The 20,549-nt window shown below is 40.4% G+C and overlaps 1 protein-coding gene across 7 annotated transcripts in view; it reads left to right on the top strand.

The window, feature by feature from the left end:
* The window catches only part of PLS3 (plastin 3), an 88,550-nt gene that overhangs the window by 22,875 nt on the left and 45,126 nt on the right, over window positions 1–20,549 (top strand). For 3 of the 7 annotated variants that reach the window (XM_014459200.2, XM_014459186.2, XM_014459199.2), the window contains exon 1: window positions 15,978–16,073. The exons of 3 other annotated variants lie outside the window; for them this stretch is intronic. The gene's annotated coding sequence lies outside the window, so the exon portion shown is untranslated. Of the gene's footprint in view, window positions 1–15,976; window positions 16,074–20,549 lie in introns of those variants that run through there. One more of the 7 variants, XM_023758568.1, reaches the window with a different exon arrangement.

The raw sequence follows: 20,549 nt of genomic DNA, 5'->3' as shown, positions 1-20,549 counted from the left end.
GACCTGACCTCACCGGGGCTGTTTCAACCTCACCAGGGTCGTCCCGTACCTCACGGGGGCCGTTTCAACCTCACCAGGGCCGTCCCGACCACACCGGGGCCGTTTCAACCTCACTGGGGCCGTCCTGACCTCACCGGGGCCGTTTCAACCTCACCGGGGCCGTCCCTAACTCACGGGGGCCGTTTCAACCTCACCGGGGCCGTCCCTACCTCACCGGGGCCGTATCGTTCTCACCGGGGCTGTCCCGACCTCACCGGGGCCATCCCAGCCTTACCGGGGAAACAGGAAGTTTGGCCCTCTGTCCCCTGCCGGCGGCTCCCCACCAGACAAAATCTCCAGGCATTCCTGGTGGCTGAACATCCAGCACTTCTGCCCTCCACCAAGTGCACAGACTGCCTGTCTGCTGTCCCCCAACGCCCCACGAGAGACTGGAACCAGCGGGCATGTTTGTGCGCTTGCTGGTACAGCGGTTCCACAGTGCCGGCCCAGTCAGGCCCAGCCCCGGCCTGCCCCGGACCCGACTCCGCCCCCCGATTGCGTCCCTCCCAGATGCAAGGAGCTGAAATCTGCGGCCTGCTGGGATGGGCTCTGTACTTGGTGCCTCTGTACATCCTACTCAGTCTCAATGCGCTTCTTTCTATGCGAGGAGTTGAAATCTGCAGTTTGTTGGGTTGGGCTCTGTACTTGGTGTCTCTGCACATCCTACTCAGTCTCAATGTTCTTTCTCTCCTTCCAGTTGTAGAGCTTCCACTGGGCCAACTTTCCCATGGTTCCGTATGATAGGTGTTTGTCTGATATTTGGTAGTTTCGATGTTGTTGTGGGAGGCAGCACGCACAGGTCTCTTCCTTATGCCGCCATCCTGGTTCTCCTGGGTCTGCTTCTTGAGTGTGTCTCCCATGGCTGCGAGCAGTTGAAGTCTGCAATTTGTTGGGATAGGCTGCAAAAGCGCAGGTGGGTCTTTTTGTGCACCTGGCACAGCTTGGATGGGGAAGTAAATTGCTTAGGGCTGGGTCTCAGGGAGTCGCCATGGCAGAGCAAATAGCACTGGCTGAGTCTCCGCGGCCCCTTGAATCTCTGCCAGGGCTTTGTGTCCCCCAGTGCCGGCGAGCAGCTGTGCAACAGAGCCTCCCTCGCTTTCTGATGACTGCAAGGCAGTGCTGCCTCTCCCCGTGCTGCCTCTCCCCGTAGGGTCTGGTGCCTCATGATCCCGCCCGAACCAGCTCAGTGGATTTGAAAGTTTGCAAAAGCAAAGCCGTTTCTACTTGTGAGTCTGGCACAGCCCAGATGGGAATGTAAATTGCGTAGGGCGGGGTCACAGGGAGTCGCCGGGGGCGGAGACTCAGCGGCCCCTTGCCTATCCAGGACACCAGGACTTTGCGTCCCCCAGTGCCGGCAGCAGCCGCGCGCCAGAGCCTCCCTTGCTTTCTGACCGCTGGAAGGCCTCATCGTCTCTCGCCTTGGGGCCTGGGGCCTCAGAGACCCGCCCGAACCAGCTCAGTGGATTTGAGAGTTTGTAAAAGCACAGTCATTCCCTCTTGTGCCTCTGGCACAGCCCGGATGATAGGGCGGGGTCTCAGGGAGTCCCCAGCTCGGAGGAAATAGCGATGGCGGCGTCTCCGCCCCTCGCCTCCCCGGGACACCAGGACTTCTTGTCCCTCAGTGCCGGCGAGCAGCCGCGCGTCAGAGCTTCCCTCGCTCTCCGACCACTGCAAGGCCGTGGCCGCCTCTCCCCGTGGGATCTGGGGCCTCAGAGACCCGCCCCGAGCAAGCCCAGAGGATTCGAGGGTTCGTAACCGCTTCCGATTGAAAAAAAACTGCGAATCCATTTGCAGCCCGCCTGGCGTGTGAGTGCGTACCTCTGGTTTTGGTGCCTCCGCAGCTCCCACTCAGTCTCACTGCGCTTCTTTCTTTTCTTCCAGTTGTAGATCTCCCACTGGGCCAACTTCCCCATGGTTCTGAGTGGTGGTTGTTTACCTCATAGTTGATAGTTTCAATGATGCTGTGAGAGAGCAGCACGCACAGGTCCACTCCCTACGCCGCCATCTTGGTTCTCCTGTAAGAAACATTTTAATAAAAATTTTATAACTTAATTTTTACACTATCCTATTATACATAACTAGTGGCCCGGGGCACGAAATTCGTGCACATTAAAAGGGACTTAATTAGAGGAAATATTTTAATATTGCTATTTGCCCTTTCTCTATAATAGAAGTGTCAGAGATGAAAGAAAATTAGTAAAATGTATATGAAACTCTTCCTCCTGTCAGAGTCTGGGTGTGCCGTGGGACCCAGAGTTAAGTCCCCACCCACCCACCTGCACCTTGAAATCGAGTGAGACCCAGACCTGGCTGGCTCCACCCCGTCAAGCCCCACCAGGTGGGGGGCACAGCCTCAGGTCCCCCAGCAGACCCTTAGGTCCCCTGGCCCTGTGCCAGGGCACGGGTTGCAGCCTGAGGTCCCCTGTCAAGCCCTGCCAGGTTGGGAGCGCAGCCTCAGGTCCCCCACCCTGGCCCGGCACCACACAGCCTCTGATCTCTAGTTATGGCTCGTTATGGGAACCCCGCCTCTGCTGTGGGTGTAGCCATCTTGTGATGGTGTGACAGTGTGAGGGTTAATTTGCATATTGCCTCTTTATTATATAGGATTATTAATAACAAACTACAACGTTCACTAATGACTGATTACTATGGTTGTGGTGCATTAATTTCCCTTACACGCCTTACATGCAGGCTCACCATTTCTCTCCACTAATACTAGCAGCAAATATTTTAGCAGCCGATTGCCACATCATTAGTCTTGGACTGACTTGTTTGCTGTGCACAACAGGAAATACATCACTTTGGAGAACAAGAAAAATAAGTTTGCGTTATGCTTATTAATTTGTGCAGTTATTCAGTGTCTGGTAAGTTAATGTTGAAGAAAAAATATTACTTTTTATTAAAATGTTCTATTATTTTATGTTAACGATGACTCATTTATTTCAGCCCTTTGTATTTGGCATGTCCCTATTGAAATAAACCTACATTTCTATGAAAATTGAAGTTTTTGTTTTTATGTGGCCCACATAAACTTAAACCTTGTTTATTTGGCCCATATTAGCCTTTGAGTTTGAAATGCTTGGGTGTATATCAATTCCTTTTTCCACTTTAATGTTGAGTAGTATTCCATATTGTAGATATACCACAGTTTATTTAACCATTCACCCATTGAAGGATATCTGGGCCATTTCCAGTTTAGGCTATTAAAAATAAAGCTGCTATAAACATTTGTGTACAGCTTTTTGTGTGAATGTTAGTGTTTGTTTCTCTGGGATTAATGCCAGAAGAGTGCAATTGCTGGGTGTATGCAAGTTTCATGTCCAGTTTTATAAGATTGTCAAACTGTTTTTCCACACCGACTGTACCGTTTCATCTCCCACCAGCAATGTAGGAGTAGTACAGTCTTTTCCCCATCTTTGTCAGCATTTTATATTGCTATTGTTTTGTCTTTTTAACCATTCTGATAGGTGTGTAGTGATATGTCATTTTGGTTTCATTTTGCATTTCCAATGCCTAATGATGTTGAACATCCTTTATTGTAGATAATCTTTTGTCAGATATGTGGTATACAGCTATTTTCTTCTACTCTGTAGCTTGTCTTTTGATCCTCTGAACAAGCTCTTTTACAGAACAAAACATTTATTTTGATGAGGTCCAATTTATTAATATTTCCTTTTATGGATTGTCTTTTTGGTGTTGTGTCTAACACTTCTTTACCAAACCTGGTTCCTGAAGAATTTCTCAAAAATTTCTTCTCAAGTTTTATGGTGTTAACATTTCACAATGTGACCTATTTTTGAGCTTATTTTTGTGTAAAGGTATGAGGTTTAGCTCAACGTTATTTTTTTCCTTATAGTTGTCCAATTGTTTCAGCACCATTCCTCCACTACTGTGCTTTTGCATCCTTGTCAAAAAGCAGCTGAGCATAAATGTGTAGGTCTATTTCTGGCTTCTCTGATTTGTTCTATTGTTCTGTGTCTATTGTTCTGCCAATACCATACTGTCTTTTTAAATATAGAATATGTTTTTATTGATTTTTAGAGAGAGAGGAAGGGAGAGAAACATTGATGAGAGAGAAGCATACCAATCAGCTGCCTCCTGCACGCCCCCTACTGGGAATGGAGTCCACGACCGGGCATGTGCCCTGACTGGGAATTAAATTGGTAACCTCTTGATTCATGGGTGGAAGCTCAACCACTGAGCCAAACCAGCTGGGCCCATGCTGTCTTGATTGCTGTAGCTATAAGTGAGTGATTCCACCCAATTTATTTTTCAATATATTTTACCTGTTCTAGGGATCTGTTTTTTTCCCCACATAAAATGATCTATGGTTACTAAAAATTGTGCCAAGATATTGATAGGAATTGTATTAATAAGAATTTTGAGATTGCTTATAATATTTATTAAGTTAATATGGTAATTCCATTAAGGAAGATAATTTCATTTCTTCTATTGCCTCATGGTAGGTCATATTTTCTAAAGTCATGCCTATTTTTATGATTTTTAAATTGAACAAATATTAACTGATTGTTTCTCTTCAGATACAACTTTGATATCTTTTTTAATTGCCAAACTTGAAGATTTTCCCCCCAAAAGAATGACACATTCTTGACTTAAGTATAGAACTTTCAAGTTCTACATTATTCATCTGTCATTTGAAATTTCTGGAAGTTTTACTTCCAGAATGTTTCTAAGATCACCCATTAGATTTCTATTTACAAATATCCTAAACCTATTGTTCTACCTTAAGGAAAGTATGGTTACCTCTTCTGTTGTCTCAAACACATGCATTTTCCCAAATAGCAAAATATAATATTCCACTAGCATTGGGATTTAGGGCACTGGCGTTTGGGATGCATTTGTTATTAATGAACAGTAGGTCAAAGTTTTTAAATTAAAATTTTTGCATATTCTCATGCTTTGATTATGCAAAATAACATTTTTAAAATAGCAAAAAGAATCTGGCCCGGCCTTCATAGCTCAGTGGTTGAGCGTTGACCTATGAACCAGGTGACGCTTCGATTCCTGATCAGGGCACGTGCCCAGGTTGCAGGCTCAATCCCCAATGTGGGGGCATGTGCAGGAGGCAGCAAATCAATGATTCTCTCTCATCATTGATGTTTCTATCTCCCCCTCTCGCTTCCTCTCTGAAATCAATAAAAATATAGGGTGTCCCAAAATTCACGCAAGATTTGCAATTGAATTGAATTGCAAATCTTGCGTGAATTTTGGGACACCCTATATATTTTTTAAAAAGAATCTGATGAAGCTCTTAATTTCAAAAGTACTCTTGGAAACTCTTAACTGTGGAAAAAAAAGGCAAAAGGAACTGTTTAATGATTCAGGGTTAAGACACCAAAAAATACGTTTTGGCTCCTTTTCCTATCCTGTTTATATTATAAACTAGAGGCCTGTTGCACGAACAGATTCGTGCAATAGGCCTTCCCTTCCCCTGGCTGCCAGCACTGGTTTTCCTCTAGCACCCGACGCCGAGGCCTTCACTCCATCTGGAGCCGCTTTCAGCGCTTTTGCTGCTCTGCTTCACGCCTACATATGCAATTTAACCGCCATCTTTGTTGGCGGTTAATTTGCATATCTCGCTGATTAGCCAATGGGAGGCGTAGCGAAGGTACGGTCAATTACCCTGTTTGTCTATTATTAGATTAGATTGGCTTTTATTTCTTTAGTAAAGTTTATAGTTGTTTGTATGGAAAATAATATAATAAGTAATAATACAAGAATAAAGTCTTCCGCCGAAACCGGTTTGGCTCAGTGGATAGAGCGTCAGCCTACGGACTGAGGGGTCCCAGGTTCGATTCCGGTCAAGGGCATGTGCCTGGGTTGCGGGCACATCCCCAGTGGGAGATGTGCAGGAGGCAGCTGATCGATGTTTCTCTCTCATCGATGTTTCCGACTCTCTATCTCTCTCCCTTCCTCTCTGTAAAATATCAATAAAATATATTTTTTTTTAAAAAGAATAGTCTTTCGAGTACTACTTTTGCCCCACCTCATATATCACTGGTGGCCTATAATATTGGGAATATGGTATTAAGTGGTTAGACTTAGGAAACAGGAATTTGAAAATCACAGTGCAGTTGTACTACATTAAATACAATTAGCAGAATTACTTCTTAATAATGAAAACTTCCCTAAGTTATAGCATATGATTCATAGTTTCAGTATAATCATTACAGTGAAATTTGCTACCACTAATATCAGCAATGTGTTTCATCTCCATCTACTCCTAACTTTGTTTAGGTAATAATCACAGCTGCAGCAAATGTACAGGTATGTATCCTGTGACTGAAAAAAGTATAATTTAAGGAGGAAAGCAATACAGGGGTGGGCAAAAGTAGGTTTACAGTTGTTCATATGGAAAATAATACAATAACAAATAATGCAAGAATAAATTCTGTCTTATATGGAAAATAATACAAGAGTAAACTCTGACTCCTGTCCTCACAACTGTAAACCTACTTTTGCCCACCCGTGTATCATAAACATATCTCCATTTCTTGCTTCACATACAAGTTATCTGTATTTTTTATTTTTATTTGGTCTCTGAGAAACTTTCGAAAGCTCATTCTCTAAAGCAGTGAAGTCTTAGAGCCAGTGAGTCTAAGACAGCCTACCTCATCAAAAGAACCCTGCTAGAGGCTTTAGCCAATTTCTGAGATAACATAGTACCAGGGAGAGGGATAAACTGGGAAAGGTAAGAAGTTACTCTTGCATGGATGACTTTTTGCAAATAGTATGATTTTTAGTAAGTGAAGGCCACAAAAGCCATTTGACTTGTGGCAGGATTAATTATAATGAGACTTTATTAGCTGCACAGTACCCCGTATTAGCTGCACTGTACCCCCCTCCGTCTGTGGTTTCACTTTCCATGGTTTCAGTTACCCGTGCTCAATTGCAATGTGAAAATATTCAGTGGAAATTTTCATAAATAAACAATTCATAAGTTTTAAATTGTGCACCATTCTGAGTAGCGTGATGAAATCTCACACTATCCCACTCCATCCCACTGGGGGACGTGAATCATCCCTTTGTCCAGCATATCCATGCCATATATGCTCCCCACCTGCCAGTCACTTAGTAGCCATCTCAGTTATCAGATCAACTGTCACAGGATCACAGTGCTTGTGTTCAAGTAACCTTTATAGTAAGTAGCCAAACACTGTGTCACAATGCCTATGTCATTCACCTCACTTCATCTGATCACATAGGCATCACATCTCACCACGTGGGCATTGTTGTTTGAATAGAAAGGGGATTTTACACTTTATGACCCTATGTTATTTTTGCTGCAAGTCTTAAGGATAAATCTACATTGTGTTCAGGATTCTGTGTTGGGCCAAACTTAACAATGACCATTATGTGTAGAAAATAGCAACCATTGTTGTTGAATTAAACTATCTCCGGAGATTAAAAACATTTAAATTAAACTAATAAAACCTTAATGGCAACATAACCAAAGACCAGAGAAGAATGGGTAGAAGTAGAAAACATCGCAATTGTTGAATTATACTGGCAAAGGAACCCTAAACCATGTAAAAGGTGGTTACTGTTTACTTGTCTAAAAAAAAATTCAAAATGTATTCAAACACACAAATTTGAATTTTTCAGCTTAGAACTTCAAGTGGACTGTTCGTGACAAACTCCCAATGAAATGAAATGGAATTAATTTGTGTTGTGTTTTGAAAGTGTATATATGTGTTTGCAAGAGTTACATGGAAGAATTAGACTCACAGAGTGCTTGGTGGTTCTTGAAGTGAATATTGGCAATCTTAAGGATGTTTTATTAGACAATGAGGCAACAATTTTTTTTCTGGGAACATGTCACCACAGTAATAGCGGAAGTAAAAAAATATTTCACATGCAAACATATCTGAACCTCTTCATGAATGCATTTAACACTTTGAAGTGATGGCAACATCTGGTAACAAGTAGAAACCAGGGTCTTATAAACTATGGCTTCATGTTACTACTTCATCTGAATTAGTCATTTAAGTGGTTTTATATGTCTTAGGAACTGACAAGGTTAATTTTGGACTAGGGCAGGCAGGCAGGAAATGCTAAAGCGGCTCTTTCTTTTGAAGGTTTGGTTATTCCTTATGAGGTCAAAAAGCAGTCGTTTTAAAGTTTAGAAAGGTAAAGCAGTGATATCTCGACAACTGAGACTTTTCTTTCTTTTTGTGTGTGGCAAGTTTGAGGAAAACTCAATAAATTTCAAGGTTCTTTATATTTTCCACCCCACTTCTTTTCTCTGTGCTTTTATTTTCTAAAAGTGAAGAAGTTTTAAAAATCATTTTCACTGCCAAATATTATGGATTTGGTGCCACTAGAAAGATGTAACATATCATTGGCCAGATTAACTCTCAGAAATCATCCTATTTTGTAAAGTTATTCAGTGGGACTAGAGTAGATGCCTTTTCTATTTATTTTATTTGCATTAAAAGTGCTAAAAGTTTGCTCTCAATTATGTAATAAACAACTATAGCAAATAACAGTGAGTTTAATTCCTTTAGGATGCAATGTCATTACCATGTATTCATTTAACAGATACTTACTGTCTACTCTGTGCCAGGCACTGTTCTAGATGCTTCAGATAGATTGGTGAACAAAGCAGACAAATCACTGCCTTTGTAGAGCTTAATAAATATAAATAATAAGACAGAGCAATTTAAAATCATTTAATGCTATCACTCAGCTTTTCACGAGTGATGGAGTTAAGTAAGTTTTAAGAACTGTTGCACATTTTACCTGAAGTTTGAATAGAGAAAATTTGACAATTTGTTTGGAATATATGGCAATAAGCTAGAAGCCAATAATTAAAGTAAACATTTGATTTTTTTAAATTTTAGGTTTTGATTACAGTTTGATTTTGATTCTCACTTTAATTTTTTATCAGTGGTCGGTGTTATCATTAGAGTCCTTAAGTAACTGAGGAATGTTACAAGTTTAACTTGTGAGTTTAGTCTTTAGCCGGGCTTAATTTGGGGCGGGGATGATGGTGAAAGGGTGTACTAGCTCTGGAAATAATGTTAAAGTATGGCATTTGTGAATGTCTTCTGTCATTTGAAGAATTATAGAATACTTAATGTATTTAATGTTCACTGTGGAAGATGAATGTTCTGCTCAGTTATTTTTGCCTGTGTGACTCAAAGGAGATGACATGATGGTTCCTGTCCTGAAGTGAAATGAGACGATGGGCTGTGGTGGAAAAATGATGTGGTCATGCCCATATTTGCTCACATCTCTTATTCGTTTCCTTTTATAGAGGAAAACCAGTCTCAATTCTTATTTTTTAAGTTTCCTTTTTGTATTTTCTTTTCGTACCATTCCCCTTTCTTTTTTCTTAAGATTGCATTGCAATGATTTTCAATTCAGTTGGCTCAAGCTGTGCTTTGCGATAATATAAGTAGCCCGTAGGATGTTCATAGTGGAGGCATTATACCCATTTTAAGGAATCGATTATATATATGGACACAGACACACTCAGCCCCTTGAAAACCTATTCTAGTAATTGTATTCTCAGTTTTGAAATTTGTTAAACCCTACAGCCTTATGTTTTTTGTCTCTCTAAAAGCCAATGACTCCATCATATATATCACTGTACTAAGCACCAGTTCTCAAAAAGAGTGTGGCATATGGGCCGTTGGCAGTCAAAATTACTTGCATAACAACACTCAAATGTTACTTGATTTTTCACTGTGTTGACATTTGCACTGGTGATTAAAACTGCTGGCGCCTTACCATGCAAGGGAGTGGCACCACACTGTATTAGTAGTCATTGTATTCAACACCTTACCCTCCCTTTTAGAAAAAGACCTTACAAAATGGGTTTCATTTACGAATGTTCTTGATGAAGCAGGATATACATCTTTTGAGGATTCTGTGTGATGAAATGGGAAGTACATTAAAAGCATTTCTGCTGCACGTGGATGTACAATGTCTGTCTTGAGGAAAAGCACTTATGCAACCAGCTGCATTTTTAAAAATATAAAGGCTTTTTTACGTAAAAGATTAAATGACACATTAACTAATTATTCAGACCTGAATATATGACAGATATTTTATAAAAAATGAAACAAGTGCCTGTCACTGCCAGAAAAATAACAGTATTTGTTGCCAGTGATAAAGTTAGAGCTTTCAAGGAGAATTTCAAATTTTTGCAACTTGCGTCAGCCACCAGGTGTCAATACTTACATTTTTCCAATGAGATCCATGTTGTTTTTAATGAAAGGGATTTATTCGATGCTGTAAAAAGAAGTGTGATGACATTTGGAAGATCTGCATTAGTCAAACAGTATTGTTCCAAATGCCCAGTGCATGATGTTACAAAATCAAACAGGAGGAAAAGGTCCCTTTAGAGTGCAAGGTAGACCAATGGATTTTTATGTAACAGAGAATGAAAATTTCATTACTTGGTACCCAGTTCCACATTGTAACTAACATTAAATAAACTTCCACTTCTCGGGTTTTGACATAGTATTAAAAAGAAACCCACAATTATCTGAAAAGGCTTTTAAAGTTCCTTTTTCCACAACATACTAGTGGGAGACCATATTTTCTTCATGTACTTGAACCAAGCAACATATTGTAGCAGATTGAATGCAGAAATAGATATTAAAACCCAGCTGTTATTGTATTAAGTTAAACAATAAAGCAACAGCAAAAATAAACAATATACTACATTATACTCTTGTCATTAAATTTTTATAAATATAGTTATATGTTTTATTTTAAAATGTTATTTATATTAACGTGTAATAGGTTTATTTTTGTTTTAAAATAGCTTTACAATTTCCTAGTTGTAATTTCTAATATGATGTTACATTGATAGATCTAACGCACATATCAAAAAACTCTTTGGAGTCTTCAGGTCCTGAGGCCAAAAAGTTTAGGAAGTACTAAGTTAGTAGGGTGTTTTATTTTTGCTTTTTGTCCTTTCCTATTTTCTTTCCTTTCCTATCCTTTTTAAAAAATGATATAGAGCATGTAAGTTATTCCTTTGTATTATTTTATTAGCTATGAACAGAACACAGATGTCTTTTCCCCAGTTTCATTGAGATATAATTGACATATAACCTTGTATTAGTTTAAGGTATACAACATTATTTGATATCTACACTAATAAAAGAGAAACATGCAAATTAATCATCACTCTGCCACTCTGCTACACCCACCAGCCAATCAGGAGTGAATATGCAAATTAACCCAACTAAGATGGTGGCGGCCACAGAGCTGGAGCCAGCAGGAGGCTTGGGTTGCCCCCAGCGATGGAGGAAGTCAAGCTTCCCGCCTGCCCTGGCTGGCCCTGAGCTCCGCTCAAGGCTACAAAGTTTCAATTATAGAAGATAAATAAATCCCCGATACCTGCTTCCAGCACTCCCTGGCCTCTGCTCAAGGAGGCACTGAAAAAAGGAGAGGCTGGGAGCTTGGGTTGCCAGGGGGCGTGGCCAGCCTGAAAACAGACCTCAGCCTCTCACCCAGGCTGGCCACACCCCCATGGGGTGAGGGTTCCCACTGGGGGGCTTGACCAGCCTGCAAACAGCCATCAGCCAGCCCCTCACCCAGGCTGGCCAGATACCCCAGTGCGATCCCCACCCTGATCCGGGACACCCTTCAGGGCAAACCAGCCGGCCCCCACCCATGCACCAGGCCTCTATCTATACTAATAAAAGGGTAATATGCTAATTAGACTGGGAGACCTTCCAGACGTTCTTCTGGATAAAGCCATGGTGGCAGGGCCGAGGTAGAAGCAGTTAGAGGCCAAGAGGGGAGGGCAGTTGTGGGTGATTAGGCCAGGATGGGACAACAGTTGTCGGTGATCAGGCTGATGGGGGATGGGGCCATTGGGGGTGAGCACACTGGCACGGGGGGCAGTTGGGAGTGATCAGGCTGGCAAGGGAGCATTTGGGGGTGAGCAGGCCAGCAGCGGGGGGCAGTGAGGGTGAGCAGGCCAGCAGCAGGGGGCAGTGGGGGCGAGCAGGCTGGCAGGCAGAGTGGTTAGGGGCAATCAGGCAGGCAGGCAGGTGAGTGGTTAGGAGCTAGCAGTCCCAGATTGTGAGAGGGATGTCCGACTGCCAGTTTAGGCCCGATCCCTGTAAACCAGCAGTAGGGCATCCTTTGAGGGGTCCCAGATTGGAGAGGGTGCAGGCCGGGCTGAGGGACACACCCCCCCCCTGCACGAATTTTGTGCACCAGGCCACTAGTTTTTATATATTGTAAAGTGATTGCCACAAATAAATGTAGTTAACATCCACCACCTCATGCAGTTACAATTTTTTTCCTTGTGATGAGAAATTTTAAGATGTACTCTCTGAGCAACTTTCAAATACACAATTTAGTATTGTCAGCTATAGTCACTACAGATGTCTTTTAAGCTAAGTTTCTTGCCGCATATATAGTTCAGTTGATACTTTTTGAAGAACTCTTACTTCAGCCTACCATCTATTTCAGTCTTTTGTTTTAATGATTAGGACAAGGTATAATTTAATATATAATAAGGCATTCTATTCTAAAATTTTGACAGATTTGATTACTTATTACACAAATACAGAGCTAATAGAGACTTACTGGGGAGCCATCCCTTGGAATATTGAAATTAGTATAGTTTTTGGCTTCTCTCCCCCTCAAAAATGGAAACAAATTACATAAACCAGATCTACTTGATTGTTAAAACTGCCGCATCCATGCAACAGAGTCTGTGTTTCCAATACCATTCCTGCTATAAATTTCCTAAACTTTCCAGGATAGTCCAAAATTACAATAGTCATTTCCTGCATGTTAATTCAGTACCTGTTGTATGTTAGAACACTTTGCCTCAGTGCTTTACTCACTGTGGGTATTACCTATTTGTTTGCTTTATAAATCATGAAGATGGGTGAAATCCTGTTTCATTAAAGGACAATAGATCAGTGTTGTTGAGGTGTGTCATTAAGCACGTGGGCGAGGCCTCCACTATACATGTCACACATGGAAAGACTATACCCGGTACTGGGTGTGGTGGGGAGCATGACGTTTGAATGAAAGTTGGAAGAGTCATTAAGAATACTATATCTAGATCTTGTGTTCTAACTGTATATTACACTTATGTGTCTATGAAACTCATGCAGCACAGGGTGTGCCTCTCTCCTTCCTCCCCACCCTGAGGGGAGTGTGTGTTCACAGGTGCATGTGTGTGTGTGAGGAGAGAGAGAGAGAGAGAGAGAGAGAGAGAGAGAGAGGTGTACAGATAAAACATGGGTTTGCTTCCATTGGCATTCCTCAGCATTCATCATGATGAATTTGAAGTGCAGTGTAAAAGTTGTTTTCATTTTGTGGCCTGCGTATAAAAATTGAAATGTATCACACAACCCTTACCACCATCTTCTATTCCCAAATCAATATTTTGTAGTTTAAAATGAAATCTCTTATGTTACGGTAAACAGATTTTAAAATCAGTGACTTGGTGTTGACAGATTTCACTGTGATCAAAGATTAGCCTTCGAGTTCAGAAAGCTAGAAAGCCTATACATTCCAGATGACCCGAAAAGGGAAAGTCAAGGAAGCCATTTCTAGGTAGCCTTATCATTGAAGAAGTTAATAGCACTTGGGACAGACCCATCTAAGTGGTTTGAAGTGACAAGTGTGGCTGAAGAAAAAGTAAGGCTGGAGAAAACCCCACATCTCTGGTCTAACGCTGATACCGTCTTCTTACCTGAGGCAATTGCCTGTGCCCCAGTTTTCTCTGGAAAATATATGATGGTGCATACATATACATCCTTCCAGGTAGCTCAAAGTGCTTGAGAGTCACTTACTGGCTCCTATATCCCCTGACAGGCCACAGTCAGTGCTGGGCTTGTTTTACAAATGGTGAAACTGAGACTTGGGAAAGAGGGGGCTTCACACAGTGAGTGAGTCAGCAACAACAACATGGAAAAAACACGTCGTCTGGCTTCCGCCGCTATATTCCTTCCGTTCTGCATTGTGTTGCCTTTTAATATTTTATGGGGTTTTTGTGATTGATGAAATAAATTAAAGTGCTCCTATTAAGGAGATAAAATGTAGCCCCAGCGTCTGCTAATGGCAGTTAGTGATGAGGGCCGGAGAACACACTGCCTCCTGGCCTGGACTGTCTCGGGCCTTTTTACAAGCGTGAGTTGCCTCCTTATTCTGGAAATTCAATATATTATCATAAAATGCTTCCCTGTGTTTATTTTATATTATTTATAAAGGACTGGAGTAGCTATTATCTCCCTTTCATTCCTATTAGGAAGACAGAGCAGATGATATTACGAGTGTTCTATCCAAGTAGATTATAATCATGGCTGCCACTTACTGAGCACCTTGCTGGAGCCAGATGCTCTTATATATTTGTATCGTCTCATCTAATCATCAGAGCAACCCTGTGAATTAGCTCCATGTTTATGGATATGAACATGGGACTCAGAGACGCTAAATAATTTGTTTGGGATCACACAGACTTCAAATTTGTCAGAGTCCAAGGACCCTGACTCTCCCATTGCGCTACATTTCCTTTCTAATGATGTTCAGTATTAGACATGGTCTCCTGAGCCTCGTACATCACTCCTGTTGATTTTCTGTTCTCTCCAATAAGGGCACTCCCCACAAATCAGTTGCTTAATTTCGCAATTAACTGATTAGATACGTTAAAGCAAATTTCAATAAGAATAGCAGTGATCAGCCCTGACTGGTTTGGCTCAGTAGATAGAGCGTCAGCCTGCGGACTCAAGGGTCTCAGGTTCTTTCCAGTCAAGGGCATGTACGTACCTTGGTTGCGGGCACATCCCCAGTAGGGGTTGTGCTGGAGGCAGCTGATTGATGTTTCTCTCTCATCGATGTTTCTAACTCTCTATCCCTCTCCCTTCCTCTCTGTAAAAAAATCAATAAAATATATTTAAAAAAAGAATAGCAGTGATCATATATCAAATGCTTACCATGTGGCAGGCTATGATCTAAATGTTAAATCACTTAAGCATCCTAACAATGTACAAAGTAGTTGCTGTTATGTGAAGTAGTTACTGTTATTCTTGGATGAGAAAACAGGCCCAAGAGCTTAAGCAACTTGGCTAATTTTTTCATGCCCGGCTAGAAAATTGTGGAGCCAGGACTTGAACCCAATCTGGCTCTAGAGCTTAGTTCCTATATGCGATGCTGGTAGAAAATAGAGTTCCTGCCCGGCCAGTGTGGCTCAGTGGCTGAGCGTGGACCTCCGAAGCAGGAGGTCACAGTTGATTCCCCATCAGGGCGCATGCCCGGCTTACAGACTCAATCCCCAGTGGGCAGTGTGCAGGAGACAGCCGATCAATGATTCTCTCTCATCATCGATGTTTCTCTCTCTCTCTCCCTCTCCCTTCCTCTCTGAAATCAATAAAAATACATTTGAAAAAAGAAAGAAAATAGGGTTCCTAAACTTAACAGCTTACATTTCAACAGAAAACAGGTGTAGTAGATACAATAAATGCTACCACACCTAGCTCATGGAAGGTAAATGTTGCATGAAGATAGGAATAAGTCTGGATCAAAATGAATAATAGAGAACATAAGTGGTCTGAGAGAGTTAGTTTGCCTTTCTAAGTAATGTACTTTACTAAGGTGTAGTGACTTGGGCACTGGGGAGAAGCTGGTTCCTTCCACGTCTTCTAAAATAAGCAGGTCACTTGGCTAACGTTCAGACTCTAAATAGGTATGTGGGTTGTAGCTATTTGACCTGAACCAACTTTAAATTCCCTGGTGTCCTTGCATGATTTCAGTGGTGCTGGAATGAAAAAATTAGCGTTTCTCTAAATGCTGTGAAGTTAGACTTCATTAATACTTGGCAAAAAATACTGTGAGGCCGACAGGAAGGGGATTCGTAAGTATTATATCATTCTTTTGTCAGGGTGTTCTCTTTTCCAAGCAGGAAGTGTTATGACTTGCAATTGTAAAAAGAATGTTGGGTTTCCAGATTGGCGTTCTGAGCGTGGGAGGTTCCTTCTATTAGTGCTGCGAGAAAGAAACAGGTTTGCTCTCGTCCTCCCAGAAGGGTAACTATTTTAATATTACTTCGTTGGGCTCTAACTTTTAGATTACTGAATATTTAAGCAGAAATTTACTTCACAAAGTTTGAAAAATTCTTCTTATGTGTTTTTGGTAGTTAAACATTTGGAGATATTTTCTGAATCTTATTTATTCAAGTTGAATGAAATGTAAGAGAAATTTTTGAAGTTTAGAATCTAACCTGTTCTCTATATGTTGTCTTTGCTTTATTTGGGGGACCATTTTAGCAACTTAGTACTTTTTAAAACTTGGTTTTGATATTCTAATCATATAGCCATATCTATCAAGTTAAATGACCAAAAGGTTTAAGTGACAGAAACTATTACTCTGTATTGGGGGGGGGGATTTTAAATGTCATTGGTCCCTGTTAAATGGTTTTTCTGTGTTCTATGCAATAGAAAATGAGGTAGCTGTCATGATAACATGTCCTGATTAGACTGGTATTCTATCAACTCTTACAAAATGACTTCTGACAAACAGTTGTCCTAATATTTATTTATACTTTACCAAAAAATGAAAACCATTGGTGGTGACATTTTGGTGGTGTTATTTTATAACATAGTAGTGATAAGTGATTTTGATGTTCACAGAATCACCAGGGTTTTTCATTACATGGTGATCCTATAAGTTTTATTTCTCCTTATTTCAATATAGCTAGTTATATAAATCCTGAGTCTGAGTTAAGGGTAATGTCTCAGAGTGGTTGTATTAGTATACCTGTATGAAGTAAAAAGTGGAATATGACATAAAATAATCAAGTTTTCAATTAACAAGTGCTATATTTGAGAACCATATAAGCAGCGTACGTAGCACTGCAGAAGGTACTTTCAGTGACTAATAGATAAGCTCTCAACTTAGCTCAAAGTTTAAGCTGAAATTGTATCTCTAGCGATTTCTGAGTTCTACATCATAATATTTGGTTTGAGCATGTTAACTAGTCTGATCCTGCCTTGTGGGTGTGTGTGTGTGTGTGTGTGTGTGTGTGTGTGTGTGTATTGCCCTTCGCTTCGTTGTTAATTTTCTAAGGAAAGGAGAATGGAAATACCCCTCAGGTGTGAAGATTAATTAATTTCATCAGCTGCAGATACGTTTGGATATTTTTGGCAAGTGTCAAGATTTATTTAGGAACTATGGAAAGGATTAGACCTTGTTAAAAGGAGAGTGCACTATTTCAAGCCAAGCAATTAATACACCTTAGATTTGTAAAGATGGGGGAAGGAGTAGTAGTATTTGTTATCTTTGGGTTTGATATAGTATTTTTCATCACAAGCAAAGGGGCTTTTAGGATGTCATTAAGATGTACATTAAATATCTACAAAATCTTGTCTGGCAAGAATTTAAAGAATGTCTTCAATCTGACTAAATTGAGTTGAATGTTTCTTTTATTGGAAAAGTTACTAACTTATTTTTAGATAGCCATTGCTTTAAGATCATATCTTTTTTTATATATATAAAGTACAAAAACTGAAAGGAAACTTTACTTAAAATGGGTATTGGATATTCCTCCAGGAAATGACACAGGCTTGGGTGCCCTTTGGGATTTAAGTGACTCATAGGTATCGGTGCTTGAAAAAAAAATCAGTTAGAATCTAGCTTATGATAGATTTTAGAATAAAATAGAAGCATTTCTAGAAATGAAATACTGGGATGTCTGGAGTTTGCTTTAAAATAATTCAGGATAGGGAAAAGGGAGGAAGGGAAGGGGGTAAAAGAAGACAAGGGACAGGAAGGGAGTATAGAAAAGCAGTTGTGGGAAATTCCTGATAAATGTAGACTTTGGATGATGGGTTTATGGGTGTTTGTTTAATTATTTTCTCTTACCTTGATATATATTGAAAATTTTCATAATAAAAAATTTAAGTATAGCATTAGTTTGGGACAATTTACATGTATTTCTAAATGTTACTTTTGTCTATAAATTCCAGGCTTGTCAAAACATAATTTGTACATGATGTGTATTGTAACGGTGAAATGCGCTTCTGGATTACCAGAATTGTTGCAAGTAAAAACTGTTTCTGAAGAAAATTCTTTCTGTTTGACTTGCAGCTAAATTTTAAGGACAGGTTGCAGACATCTTGAAGAGTTTTGCAGTAGCTTGAAGTATTAATCAGGAGTAGATAGTTAAAACATACTAACAGGCCAATTGCATGGGAAAAATGTGGGAACATTATTATGCCTTGACTATTTTGTTCACAGCTTTCTCTAATAGAGTATGCATTTTTAAAACCATATGGACAGCTATTTCGCCTGCGTAATGTTTAAGTTACGCTCACTTTTCCTATTGCCTCTATCAGAGTTTATTCAACAAACATTTCGTAGGTGCTTATTGTGAGCCAAGATGCAACGTCAAGGTATCAACACTGCTTTCAAGGAGCTCACACCTTTTTTTTAGGTTGCTTAGTTGTAGATATTCTCTATACACTCCCCCACGCATGACTTTGCAAATAACAGCCATCTCTGCTCCCCTGCCCTTCTTCTTCTTTTTTTTTTTTTAATGTATTTTGATTTCAGAGAGAGGGAGAGGGAGAGAGAAATAGAAACACCAATGATGAGAGAGAATCATCAATCGGTTGCCTCCTGCACGCCCCACACTGGGGATCGAGCCCACAACCCGGGCAAGTGCCCTGGCCGGGAATCGAACTGTGACCTCCTGGTTCATAGGAAGACGCTCAACCACTGAGCCACGCCGAAGGGCTCCCTTGCCCTTCTTAATAACCCTTCATACTTCTCATGCATCCTCAGGGGTTGTCGGAGCGGCATACATGCAGGAGATAACAATCTCTCCTTCACATTAAATAATAAGCTAATGTTTAATTCTCCTACAAGTTCTTGGATCAACCTAGGGCAAAAATTGCAGTTATAGGTAGGCTGCTACTTGTGGTTGGATAAAGGGTAGAGTCAGCCTTTAGTCACTGATGGAGCCTTCCCAAGTTTGTTTCTCAATTGATTTGGAATTTGAAACATATTTTATCACGGAAATAGTGCTAAAGTATTTTAGGTCACTTCACAAATGTCTCTCAAATGGTATTCTATATTAACCTAAAATGTTAGGTTTGTGTGTGTGTGTTATTTTCATCTAAATGAGTTGTAGAAATATAGTTGCTAAATATATCCAGACTTATGTTCCATCAGCCAGTTGCTTTAATCTTTAGTCACGAATACTGCCTAACAGCATATATAACAATGCCTCGTGGGAAAATACTGCTAGTTTTATGTAGCAGTGTCCCCTGTATATAGTTTTACCAATTTTCAGCTGAAATGTCAAGTAGAACTACCAGATCTAAGCTTGAAAAGCAACCTTGCTGAGGAAAGTGAGCTGTACATGTTGAATATTGCTTTCACAGAAGTTTGCTTATCACGTTGATAACAATAAGCAATTTTTAATAATGCTGAGGTGCTAGAATAATGAACAGTAAAATCCTTTACCACTTCTTCCTTCTGCTTGAACCTTTCCTAAACTTTCAGAACTAGGAACCCGTCACACACGTGTGAGGACATTTAGAGTCTGACTCATTTGTTTTGACTTGAAGAGTAACAAATCATTAAATTGAGAAAGAGACATATAACCTCTTAAGCTGTTGCAGTTACTCCTTTTCCAAAAGTCTACTAAAGTTTTCTAGACGGAAACAAACAAAACTTCAAACCACATGCTCCTTGGGAAAAATCAGTTGGTTACAAACTAATCACTAAAAAGGTTTGGGTACCATAGCGATGGCTTATACATGAAAAAGAAATCCTAAAATAAAAGGTAAATCACATAGATACTTGAGTGTTTGGTTATGTTTACAGTACACTAAGTTATTAGCACTGATACAGTGGGAGTGGCTATTCACAGCACTTAACATTTAAGAGGCTGAAATGAAGCAATATTAAGGATAGTGGAGCACGAGCACGTCATATGTAGGAATAAATGTGCCACAAGAGAAATTAAGCATCTGTGCCCTTATTTTTTATTTTTAGTATGGCCTGTTTTATTGTCAGTACCCATTTAACACCACTGTTTTGAAGAAAGGACTTTTAGACTGTACGCAGGGTGGGGCAAAAGTAGGTTTACAGTTGTTCATATGAAAAATACTGCAACAATTAATAAATACAAACACAAAAATAAATTGTTTTGTGTACTCACAACTGTTAACCTACTTTTGCCCCACCCTGTATATACTCTTTACTAAAGCCATTGCCTATATCCCGTATGCTTTGCACAATTATAGTTTTGGTGATTTCAGTTCAAGTATTAAGTGGATCCCTTATCCTTTAATGAAAACAATTTAGTATTAGCTAGGGAGGGGTCACTATCTACATTTCCTGGCAACCATTCATACTTCTGAATATCATGGTCATGTTTGTTAGGAGCTTTTAAATTATCTTCCATCGGCTATAATAGGCATGGGCCTTCTTTCCACAAAGCAGTGGGTATGTGGCGTTTTTGTTTATGTTTTTATGGTAAGAGTAGTTAATTACCT

This window comes from Myotis lucifugus, unplaced genomic scaffold (assembly GCF_000147115.1).
Source record: "Myotis lucifugus unplaced genomic scaffold, Myoluc2.0 scaffold_2, whole genome shotgun sequence".
Classification (NCBI taxonomy): domain Eukaryota; kingdom Metazoa; phylum Chordata; class Mammalia; order Chiroptera; family Vespertilionidae; genus Myotis; species Myotis lucifugus.
This window is presented reverse-complemented; position numbering and strand designations above follow the sequence as displayed.